Here is a 13,173-nt window from a genome sequence, read left to right on the forward strand (position 1 = left end):
AGGAAATTATCACGACTTTAGGAGATACACAGCTTTACTGAGTGCTTTTCCAAGGAAAGACATTAAGTACTTAGAAATGGAATGCTTTGAAAAAATTCTTTAAAACATATTAGCACAATGCTTCTCTCTTCATCTTAGAATTCTATAGCACTATGCTTCATTCACAATTTCATTCATGGGGCTAGGTGTTAAGAGCACTTACTGCTCTTACAGAGATCTGGAGTTCAGTTCCCAGTACCCACATAGAGTGACTCACAACCACCGATAACCCCTGTTTCAAAGGATCCTATACTTTCTCTGGCCTCTGCAATCACACAACACACACACACACACACACACACACACACACACACACACATAGGCAGACATACAGATACACAAAAAGACACATACACAAACAAACATACAGACACACAGGCAGACATACACAAACATTTATACACATAGACATAAACACACAAATGACACATATGCAGACATACAGCCACACACACACACATGTGTGGTTAGGAGGTCTGGTCATCATTCTAGTGGTGTTCAGTAGAGGAGGTTGGGATGGGATTTGGGATGCAAATTTTTCTGACATGTTATAGCAATCACATCTTATTTTAGCAATTTGAAAATTACCAAGTGGAATTCGAAAAGGATAAACAGCTTAATGAAGGTTAATAGCACCTATAGAAATGAGAAGAAATTAAGGATGACAAAAAATTAGTGGAAGATCTTAAAGTGCTAATTTGAGAAGCTAATGTTTGATCATAAAATTGCCAGGAATCTCTGAATTCCTAAGAACCAACAGTTACAGTTGTCATGAGATTCATATTTCTTTCTTTGTTTTTTGTATTTTGTTTTTTGTTTGTTTGATTGTTTGTTTTTTTTTTTGAGACAGGGTCTCACTCTGTAGTCCCAGCTGGCCTATAATTTGCTATGTAGACCAGGCTGGCCTCCATCTCACAGAAATCTTCCTGCCTCTGCCTTCCAAGTGCTGGCACTAAAGGTGTGCACTGACGCATCTGACTCAAAGATTCATATTTTTAACTCAATCCTCGAGCTCTTAAAAAAAAGTTTTTATTGTGTAGGGGCACATACCATGGTGCACATGTGCAGGTCCGAGGATAACTTGCTGGAGACAGTTTTCTCCTTCCTATCTTGTGAGTCCTAGGGCTCAATTTCAGGTCACCAGGCTTGGTGGCAAACACCTTTACCAGTTCAGCCAGTTAAGCCCTTCCCTCTGAAGTTTTAAATGAGAGTTTCTAGAACAAAATCATATAATCCATTGTAAACAAGCTTTAAAACCAAATGTGAGTCAGGTGTGGTGGTTCACACCTTTAATCCCAGCACTTAGGAGGCAGAAGCAGGAGGAACTCTGTGAGATAGAGGCCAGCCTGGTCTACATAACCAGCTCCAGACCAGCAGGGCAACAGGGAGACCCTGTCTCACACACAAAAATAATTAGATGGTCATAAATGTGTGGATTATTTCTGGGCTGCCTATTCTATCCCATTGGCCAATGGTTTTATTTTTACACTATCTTCATGTTGTTTTAATTCCTGTTCTTTTGAAATACATTTGAAAATCCTGTAATACGATGCTACCAGCTTTTTTTCTTTTTTGTGGTTCTAAGAACATTTTAGAATCCTTTTTGTGCATTTCTTTGAAGAATGACATTGGACTATTTTTAAAAACAATATTTGCTCATTTTTATTTCATGTATATGGATGTTTACCTGCATGTATGTATAGTGTGTGCTTGCATTACCCCAGGAGACCAGAAGAGGGCATAAGATCCCTTGGAACTAGAGTTACAGGTAGTTGTGAGCTGCCATGTAGGTTGTGGTAACTGAACCCTGGTCCTCTGCAGGAACAGCCAGTGCTTTGACTACTGAGCTATCTTTCCATCCCCAATACTGGACTTGTGAATCTGTTATTTACCTTAGGTTACATGAATAATTTAACAACATTAATTCTAATCCATGGCACAGATGATCCATATATTATTTTGGAACTCTCCAAGTGGGCAGCAGTACAATGTCACATTACAGTTGTGCCTGAACCAAAACAGCCTGACTCTTGGCTTCCATTAAAACCAAGAGGAGGGCCTGATCTGTTCTAAGAATGTGGTCCTTCAGATTTCCTGTCAGAACTGTGCACACTAGGCTTTGCTCTCTCTTTATTGTACCTATGCCTCCAGCATGAAATGGGCAAGGGGAAGCAGAATTTGTCTTATTGGGGACTCTTCCCTTTCTGACCTCTACTAAAAGGAGCCCAAGGTATAAACAAGTTGAGATAGTGTTAAAATGATCTCAAAACATACCATTAACTTTTTGGTCGTAAGGTTAGGTAGAGGTCATCCCACATCAGTACACAAACATTTCCATCTTTGCTTTCAGTGTTTAATGCTATTGTAAATGGGATTGTTTTCTTTCTTTCTGAGATAGTTCCCATTAGTATAAAGGAACATTAATCCTTGTAATTGATTCTTGTGTCCTGCGATTTTATTGAATTCCTTTATTACTTCCAATAATTTTTTTTATATTTTATTTATTATTTTTTTTATTTTATGTGTATGAGTGTATTGACTGCATGTATGTGAGTGCACCCATGTCATGCAAGGCCACAGAGGTCAGAAGAGGGCTTCGGATTCCCCTGGAACTGGAGTTAAGGATGCTTCAGAGCCACCTTTTGGGTACTGGGAATCGAACCCGGGTCCTCTGCAAGAGCAGTCAGTGTTCTCAACCGCTGAGCCATCTCTCCAGCCCTGACTTCCAATAATTTTTTTGAGTAGTCTTAGGATTTTCTGTGTGTGAGATCATGCCAGTAAGCAAAGGCAGTTCATCTTCTTACTTGTCTATCTGGGGGACATTTCTTTCTCCTGCCCGTAAGGTCTGCTGAGCCTTCCAGTGCTGTGTTGAATAGAAACATTAGGAGTAGGCATCCTTTCATGTTCCAGAACTTAGAGGACAGACTCAGCTGTCCATGTCTGAGTGGTGTGTCACAGTGGCCTTTAATATGTTGAGGGACATCCTTTCCATAACTTTATTCTGTTAATAATAAGTGACACTTAAAAATAATTTTTATTTATCTAATAATTTCATGCATATATAATTACTGTGGATCAGAATCAACCCTCATTCTTCTCTCTTACCCATCCCACTCCCTCTGGAAACCTTCCTCTTCCCAACACCTCCATCCCCTACTTTCATGACTTTTTTTTTTTAAAGAACTCACTGAGTTTAATTAGGGCTGCTTGCATGCGCATGCATCGGGGTATTTATCTAATCTCAGACAACTTATCAGTGGCTATGCCACTGGAAACCATGACTCCCCCAACCCCAGCAGCTCCACAGCTGATTAGTGCCCCTGTGCCTACATGTTCTATTCTGGGGAGACAGTTGCTAGATATGAACCCTGGCATCTATTGACCTCTTTGTTTCTGAGGCCTTGTAACAGCAGAATGTGAAGTCCCATGCATTCCCAAACACAGATCATTAAGGATACAGCCCCTTGGCCAGGAGTAGTAGGCCTTACGGTGCTGGGTACATGGACTAACTCCTTCTAGAGACTTTCCTCAGACTGGGCCAGAAGAAAAGACTCTTCTGCCAAAGGGCTCCTGTCTCTCTCCCCTCTTTCCTCCTTAGTACAAGTTCACTAGAAGCCAGACTGCGAAGCAGACACTAGAGCATGGCTATAAAACCCTTTCCAGAAAAATAATTAGGGAGTCTTGGAGCTGAGGAGATGGTTCAGCAGTTAAGAGCACTTGCTGCTCTTACAAAGGACCCATGTTCAGATTTATTTTAATTTTATGAACATGGATTTTTTTTCCTGTATGTATATATGTGCATATATATACATATCATGCATATATGTGCATATATATACATACAGGAAAAATCCATGTTCATAAAATTAAAATAAATATTTTTTAAAAAGGAGGGGCTGTCTATCCACCCAGAGGGAGGATCTGTCTAAATCCTCCTTTTTCATTGATTGAGAATGGCGCACGGTCCCTTCTGCTCCAGGAGCCAGGCAGCTTTCAGATGTGGTCATTTGGATAGAAGCTGTAAGACCTGGGGTGCTCATGTGGAAGGCCTCCTTGTAATACACTTTAACAGACTGAGGCAAGTCAGGAGTGACAGCTTGGGAAGTGCTGATCTCCTCTGACTACCCATAGGCTGGGTTGGCATTTGTTCTCTCCTTCAATTCTCTGGTGCAAGTCAGTAGTCAGACCTCCAATGAGCCACTGGAACAGAGAGTCATAGAGCCTTGTGCCATCATACCTGGTTTATGAGGTATTGAGGATTGAACCCAGGACTTCATACATGCCAAGTGAGCACTTTACCAACTGAGCAACATTCTCAACCCTATGTATGTATGCACCTTGAGGGTGAATTGGAGGCTAGCTACAATAAGGTTTCTTACGCAAATACTATTTTTTAAGACCATGAACTTAAACCTATCATATTATATATAAAATAATCATATGGAGTAAGAAAAAATAGACTTATTAAATAAATTATCAATAAAATAAAAACTCACCAATAACAAGTTTAAAACTTGGTATGTATTTAGGGCATTAATTATTTGCAAGCTATAACCTAATGGACTGATTTTTTTTCTGCCACTTTATCTTTATGGCTTAGCAGTTAGTTCTGGTTCCTTCATAGGTAATAAAGAATGAGAGTAAACTCAGAAGGCTAACAGGAAATAGCTTAGTCTAAATGCACCAAACCCAGGAATTCTTACTTCTCTCTAGTGGATGGTATAAATAATTGATAGAAATTGATTTTTTTTTCTAAAAAGGTATCAACTGCAGGTTATTTTAAAATAAGTAATGTGAAATGTACAGGAAATTACAAAATGTAAAATCTGTAAAGATTTGAGTCTTTTATAAAAAGTAGTTTAAGCAATGATTTTGCCATAAGAAATTATAAACTTCTAAGAAATACATGCAATTGATTACTTGTGAGTAGTTTATATGACCTACACATTAAAGGAGAAAATCTTTTTGTATTTTATTGACAACTCTTAATAAAATAATTCTAAGGCCTAAATAGGGCCTTTTATTACAGAAAATTGGGTATTTGAGATATAGCAGTCCTTTGTCCTTGAAAAAGCTATAAAACAAAATACTTGCGGTCCCAAACCAGTGTTAAATAGATCCCTTCTCCAGGCTGATTGGGAATCCACTCCATTCTCAGCCAGACTGGGGAAAAAATGAGGGAGGAAGGGGATACAGCAAAAAGCCAGGACCCTCACATTTTTTTTCAGTCTGTCTTTCCCTCCATCACCCATCTATGGTTCTGTGCAAAAGATGTATTAAGGAAGCACAAATTCTTTAAGTTGTCATTTCAATTTTCAGAGTGTTGATAAAGGAAAGGAAGGGACAGAGGTCAAGCTATGCCATGGAAAAATCCAGAGCCAGGAGGAGATCCCACCCCACCCTACATCTCACCACATCTGACAGAGTTTTCATGGTCCTACCCAAGCTTGTTTAACTACAGGAGCATAGTCCATACCCCTGTCTCCACCTTACTTTCTCATACTCTCTATTCTAGACAGGAACCCAAGTGATGTTTTATAATGTAACTAGTCACCCTGGGCTACTGCATGACCCAGAAGAAAGGTCTTGATAGAAGGTATTTCAATCCTCCTGTGCGACCTGGTTCTGGCTCTTCTCTGACCTCAGCTCAGTCTCTTTTGGTCACACAGGCTTCCCTCAGCTCCTTCGTTCCTCAAACTTCCCTTTCTGCATTAGGGTCTTGTCAGCTGCTCTATCCTGCTCCTAAAATGTTATCCTAGGAGATGGTTGCATGGTACGCACTCTGGCTACATCACACTCTGCACTGTCTTCCCATCAGAGGCATTCCCTGACACTAACTGAAGAAGGCACTCAATGCTCATCACCTCCCTCATCCTGTGTGCTTACAACTCTTCTGTGATGCATTGAATAGTGGTTATTATCTGTCTCTCTTTACCATATTGAAAGTTCCATGGAGGCAGAAATACCATTCTATCCCTCCCTTGTTGTAGTCTCTTTATGTAATATAGAAAGTACCTGGTTCATAATAGATAATAAGTACATGTTGCATACATGAATGAAATGCACATTTCAGTCCCCTGTTCTAACTCTGGTGAAAATATTCTGTACTGTATCTGTTGCTAGGATTCTGATGTGAAAATAAAAACTGGGTTGAAAAAATGGTTCAGTGAGTACAGGCATATGCCAGGCACGTTCAAGAACTTGAGCTCAATCCCCAGAACTTGCACAAAGGATAGGAGAGAACTGACTCTACAAATTTTTTATCAACCTCCCATGTACAACATGGCATGTGCATTGCCCCATCCATACCATGCAAATTAATAATAATAATAATAATAGTAATAATAATAACGATAATAGCAACAATAATATTTTTTTTAAAAAAATATGAACTAAGAGGAATTTGTGTCTTTTTTTTTTAATGCCCTTCCACGTTCCCCAGTTCCTCAGTTCATGGCAGTGGCCTCTTCAAGCACCTGAATTCTATCATTGTGCTCCAGCCTGATGGCCATCTCTACTTTTGAACACCGATCTTTCCCCATCACTATTTTCCTTAAAGCTGTCCATTCTAGCCCTGTGCGATATGATCTGCACTCCTGGTGGTGTTTCTGACACCCGGGACTTGGGGTTCACACACACCACAGCCTTCTTCCATGGAAGGGTGGCTTACTGTGAGCATTCCAGCCACACTTTGTGGCTGGAAAGTCTAGACCAGAACTCTTAGTGGTCATACCAATTCTACTAAAAGGTGATCTAGCCTGATCCCTGGTGATTTTGTTAACCTGAAGGGTCTGGCTTTGTTTCTAGGCCTTTGCTGAGGATCCTGTTTAGCAGGGCCAGCTTCTCCCTGAGCTTGTGATTCTCAGTGGTCAAGAAGCTAAGCAAAGCAATGTTTGTATAAAGCTTTTTCTCTATTTCATTTTCCTTGTATTTTTGTAAGACTTGACTCTTAGAAATATTTCATAAAACAAACTCCCATCTCCTTTCTTACCTACAAATAATTATGATGATGAGCCCTCCACAGTCAGTAATTCTTGAGAAATTCTATCATTTGATTTACTATTTTGATGTATTTTTCCTCTTTGCCTGATTTCATTTATGGAAGATTCACCTGTGTCCAAAGTACATTCTCTTAACAGGTTATGCATAGTTTTGTTTTGTTCTACCTTGCTAATACATAATTTGCTTTGAAAGCCAGAATTGTAGGTGATAATCTTACTTTAACAGATGTGCTGAGGTTTCAAGATCTTTGAAAGACTTACCTAAGATCATTTAATTTTCTCAGGGTATGAATGAGAATCCACAACGACTACCTGTGTATAGTTACTCCAGAGTTACAGTAGCATAAATAGATGTCTCTCTGTGTAAATATTTGCAGTAATCTAGAGCTTACTTACTTTAGAACTAGTTTCTGCAGCTTTGAGATGCCACATCACAGCAATGCCTGAACAAAAAGCAACCCAACTTTCAGTATCCATTTCAACCAAGAGTGAGGCCCAACCTGTCCTGAGAACTTGTTCCTTCAGATTTCTCTCAGAACTGTGCTATTGAGCACAAGCTTTGCTCGCTCTTTATTAAAGCTGTGCACCCAACATGAAATGGGGAAGGAAAAGCAAGTTTGTCTTATCAAAGGATATTCCCTATGTGACCCCTTCTGGAACAGCACACAAAAGCGCAAACAGATGTTTTCAATGTAATCCTGCCGTTGTTGACAACCCAAATGGGATAATCTGTTGCTTTCAACAAGTATTTGATGCTTTCAAAGCTTGATATTCACATCATGCTGACACATATACATGATAAGGACAAGAAATGGTTATGAGGGATTAAAGCTTCATGTTTAGGCTACAAGAGAAGCCCAGGGCATAGTAAGATCATTTACATTATAAGCAAGTTGAGATAGTGTTAAATGATCTCAAAACATAAGAGTAACTTTGGTTAGGTAAAAATCATTCCCACAAGTTTCTGAGTAATAAGTTTGCACATTTGTGTGCACATAATATCTCACAAAGCACTGAAGACCTTGAACCCAGCCACTGGCTTATTTGATAGTATTTTCAGTCCCTGTATACCTGTTAGGGATTGATGGTGTCAAACACTGGGAAGGGTTTTTAAGATCATCCTGGAAAAACATTTTTGCTACAAATTCCAGGACAAGGAAGAGTATTTGTGCAGGGAGTGATAGCACAAATTAAAAACTGAAAAGTGGACTTAAATGGTCGTTGATATTTTTCTTATCAGGAAAATGGGGTAGGAAGTTGGGTGTTGTGGCTTACATGCCTGTAGTCCCAACCCTCAGGAGGTCAAGGCAGGAAGATCAGGAGTTCAAGGTTATCCTGAACTATGTAGTACATTCTATAACAACTTGGGGTACACATGATCCCTTAAAAAATAGAAGGAAATGGGTTAATTATATACCACCCCTACCATATAAGACATATATAATCAGATATTTCTGTTATATGTGAAGCTTATGTATGAATACTTAACTCCCTAAAAAATAGTAATTTCCAAGTAAATGCTAATAAACACCATCTACAGGAATGCAGTCAGAATTTTCTAAATTGCCAACTCTTTCTCTATGAAATTTTAGGTATTTTTTATCCTGATAGTAAAATATTGATATTTCTCATTGAAATTCAAAGATTAAATTCTGTACAAAATTATTATATTGCAGTTAAGAAAAACTAATTAAATGGCTTGTTTTGTAAATGTGATGCACTAGTAGAGTCTTTGTTGCCAAAATTAAAAATGTAGGAGGACTGATGGCTAAACAGAATCCGAGTCACTCATGTAACATGAGCTTAATAGAACATTGCCAACAAAGTCTAGCATTAAGCAGGAATAACTAAGTGGCATTCAAGATAATTTGATCTATGCTTTGAATTTGATATTATAATCTCTCCCCTTGATGTTTGGTAGGGAGTACAGAAGATATAATTATAGTTTGTTTGAAATTTCTTCTGTGCAAGGTATAATTATACATTGTGGGAGAAATACACTTGAGGAAATGTAGGTTTGGGTTTGGGATTCTGAATCCCAGAGATCCTTTTCAAGTCGTTGAGGTCATAATGATTGCCACAGATGGTCACGTGCTTTTCAGCCACAAATTTCCACAGCAAGTGAGGCTGGGGAATGTAGGCTGCCTGTGTGTCTGGTCTAAAAAGGACAAGGTTTGACAACAACTAGTCATGTAAAGAGGATACCAATCATGAGGTAGGTTCCTGGAGAGTATGAAAAATAATTGTAAAGAAATAAATGGAGCTGGGTGTGGTGGTTCTTACCTTTAATACCAGCACTCGGGGGGCAGAAGCAGGTGGAGCTCTGTGAGATCAAGACCAGCCTGGTATACATAGTGATTTCCAGGTCAACTGGGGCTACAGAGAAACACTGTCTCAAAAAAAAAAAAATAGAAAAGGAAAGAAGGAAAGAAGAAAGAAAGAAAGAAAGAAAGAAAGAAAGAAAGAAAGAAAGAAAGAAAGAAAGAAAGAAAGAAAAAAAGAAAGAAAGAAAGAAAGAAAGAAAGAAAGAAAGAAAGAAAGAAAGAAAGAAAGAAAGAAAGAAAGAAAGAAAGAAAGAAAGAAAGAAAGAAAAGAGAGAAAGAAAGAAAGAGAGAGGAAGGAAGGAAGGAAGGAAGGAAGGAAGGAAGGAAGGAAGGAAGGAAGGAAAACAAAATGAAGGCTTGTGTTTGTTATTGTTGTTTTTGGACAAGCATCACAGGTGGAAATATCTACCCTTTCTTTCCATTTCTCTTTACACTACTTTAAAGATTAGAACTCCATTGCAAGTGAACACAGTATACTGTACATCCCTTGTAGGTTTAGCTGAGGATCACAATTCATAGAAAACTGTGGATTACTCTCTTTGCATTGCAGAATGTGAGGATAGCTGGTACAAATCTCCTGTTTATGTCCACAGACAGCAGTAAATATCAGTTGATGGCGTGTGAGAAACATATATCTCAAAGAGAAAATAGGGTTGTGGAATGTAGCTACATTGGTAGGTACCCTCAGGGTAGAGAAGGGTAAAGTTGAGGTTGATGTAGCTCAGTTGGTAGAGTGTTTGCTTGCCTAGCATGCTAGGTTCAATACCCAGACAGCATAAACCAGGTGCTGGGGTGTACATGTATAATCCCAGCACTGGAGAAATGGAAACAGGCGGATCAAGAGTTCAAGGTCATCCTCAGCTGCATAGCAAGTTCAAGACCAGCCCGAAATTACTTGGGATTTGCGATCCTGTTTAAATATTTATCCCATATTTTACATATATATGTATATATATGTTTGTGTATATATGTATATATATATGGAGAGAGAGAGAGAGAGAGAGAGAGAGAGAGAGAGAGAGAGAGAGAGGTTGAAACAGATTATTCTAAAACTTCATCAATGGAGCTGACAAAACCATGGTAGCTTCATGTTATTTTCCAGGTTAATTCTTAGGAAACACAATGGATATTCTCCACAAGAACAGAACCACATTTAGTCTTTTAGAAAGAGCAGCAGTAACTGTCCTACTTCCTGTCCCTTGTCCTTCCTTATTGAGAAGACTGGGGAAGTGGGGAGGAGAAGGAGGTGGCCTGTCCAGCATGTAGCTAGTGAATTAAGCAGGAATAGAGGGAGTGTAGGAGACTGCAGGGCCCAGCAGGACAGGTCTGTGGAGATCTGTAATAACTGAATGGAGTGTCTCAATTAGGAGGAAGAAAAACTACAGAGAAATGGAATTCACACTGGATAACCAAGTAAAGTGAAGCCTGTGCCTGAAAAACCAACATTTACCTTTTTCGAAGTATTGAGACTTTCACTTTGCAAGGAACAGGGATTAGTGAAATCCTTCAGGTTTCACCCAAACTACCATTAAAATATTTCAAACACAAGTAAGAGAGAAGAAAAAAGGCAAATGTATTAACTGGAACACCTATATAATTTCATAAAGGAGACCCATATGTATAAAGTGATATCTATGTAATACAAGCAAGTTCCATGTAATATAAGCCAGCGATGGACATTTCTCTTGATTAAATTCCACTATCAGGAACTTTTTTAAGTTTATTTATTTATTTATTTATTTATTTACTTATTTACTTATTTATCGTGTGTGCACGTGTGTGTATCTTTGTGTGTGTGTGCACACCATAGTGCACATGTGGAGGTCAGAGGACAGCTTCCCGGGAGTCAGTTCTCTGCTTCTACCATGTGGGCCCCAGGCATGGTGAACTACTCAGGAAGTCAGGTTTAGCTGCAAGCGCCTTTACCTGCTGAGCCATCTCATCTCCCTGTAACCCCAGCTTACCTGGAATTTGCTGTGTAGACCAGGCTGGCCTTTAACTCACAGAGATCCACCTGCCTCTGCCTCCCAAGTGCTGGAATTAAAGGCGAGCACCACCATGCCAGGCACAATTACCTGAATACTTGGGAAATTCATGTCCTCTGGCAGGCTGCAGCATCCTGTAAGCCTCATCTTTTGCCACATTGTTGACTCTGCCACCTTTCCTCCCTTCCCACAATGTACTTCAGATGGAGAGCACATGACCTGTGTTTTGTATTCCCAGTGCCTCACCTGTGATCTGGCATGCACTCAATAAACGCCTCTAGTAATAAAGAAACTGGTGACCCTTCTCCTCAGAGTCCTATTATTATGCAAACAGTCTTAGAAGAGGTGACCTAAGACCCTGAATGACTCACCAAGACCCTGCTACCACAGTCCTAAATATTTAGTTTATAAGCCAAGCTCATGAACTGTTAAATGTGTTCTATCTTCTACTTTAATGAATATACCTTTATAATGACATGATAAAATTGTGTGTGATGCCAGTTATATTTTAATATATTTAAATGTGGCAAAGTGTCAGTTAAATTTTATCAGTACATATATATGGGTATTCTGTTTTAACTGGTAATATACAGATATTTAAATGAATATATCCATAAATTATTATATTTTTCTTCTAGAAAATACGCTCTCTCATCTTATTTGAATAAAATCACTATGTAGTTTTAATAAAATTTTCAAATTTATTTTCTGCTTACAGATGTGCCGAACAGTGTAATCTTTTCTGAAGTATACATCCTCTCTTCTGCAATTTTTTTTCTTTTCAAAAAGCAAAATATGCAAGGATACCTTTTCTTTGGAAACTTTCTCATTTCAGTTTTCTTTTCAGCCTTTTCTTCCTTTCTCTGAACTCTGCTCGCATGTTTTCTTTTTCTACCCAGTCTGAATTTATACTAGTTCTTATATTCAAAGAATTAAAAATTAAAGTCATTCTTGCATTTCAGAAAAATTAAAAATTAAATGTTATAGTCGAGCCACATATATGGTTCATATAAAGATATAATTTAAAGTAAAATTTTGAGTTTAAAAAATTCCAGGTGTGGTGATGCATGCCTTTAATCCCAGCACTCCGGTGGCAGAGACAGGCAGATCTCCATGAGATCGAGACCAGCCTGGTCTACACAGACCAGCTGGGACTACAAAGAGACCCTGTCTCAAACAAAACAAATCAAAAACCCATTCCATATGATACTGGCTAAGTGCAGTCTTTATTATTTAGAAGTATAGGACTTCTGAGCCTAGTTTTCTGGTGAAAGGACGCTGAGTATTGTCAGGTACTCTTTTAGCATCTATTGAGCACATCACGTGATTTTCATTCTTAATTTTTCCACTCTTACCGCCCTCCCTCCATTCATCCATCTCCTTCTTTCCTCTCTTCCCTCCCTCCAACCCTACCTCTGTCCCTTAGATTAGGTAAGGATTTATCAATCTCATTGATCTCTGCTTCATTGGTTTTTAGTCTCTTTTCTACTTTGACCAATATCACTTCTTTATACTAGATTTCTTTGTCTCATTTCTATTTTCCAAGACTTGGCAGTGTATCACTAGGTTACTTTAGTCCTCTTTTTTTAATGTAGAAACTCACAGCTCTGAATGTCCCTCTTCAAACTGCTCCCCTGTTTCTAAGATTCTTTTTTTTTTTCATTTTTTTCTTTTTTTTTTTTTTTTTTTTTTTTTTTTTTTTTTTTTTACAGAAAAATTCATTTTTAATACAATTGACACTAAGATGCACATGCATTTCTGGTTACTTTCTGAGCTCCTTGGCATCTGAGCATGGATATAAAGTCGTCAGGTAGATGGTAGATT

The 13,173-nt window shown here is 38.6% G+C and overlaps 1 protein-coding gene across 1 annotated transcript in view; it reads left to right on the plus strand.

Annotated features, from left to right (window-relative positions):
- Positions 1 to 13,173, plus strand: part of Unc13c (unc-13 homolog C) — a 573,981-nt gene that overhangs the window by 417,374 nt on the left and 143,434 nt on the right. The window lies entirely within an intron of this gene.

This window comes from Nannospalax galili, unplaced genomic scaffold (assembly GCF_000622305.1).
Source record: "Nannospalax galili isolate Female #2095 unplaced genomic scaffold, S.galili_v1.0 scaffold213, whole genome shotgun sequence".
Classification (NCBI taxonomy): Eukaryota; Metazoa; Chordata; class Mammalia; order Rodentia; family Spalacidae; genus Nannospalax; species Nannospalax galili.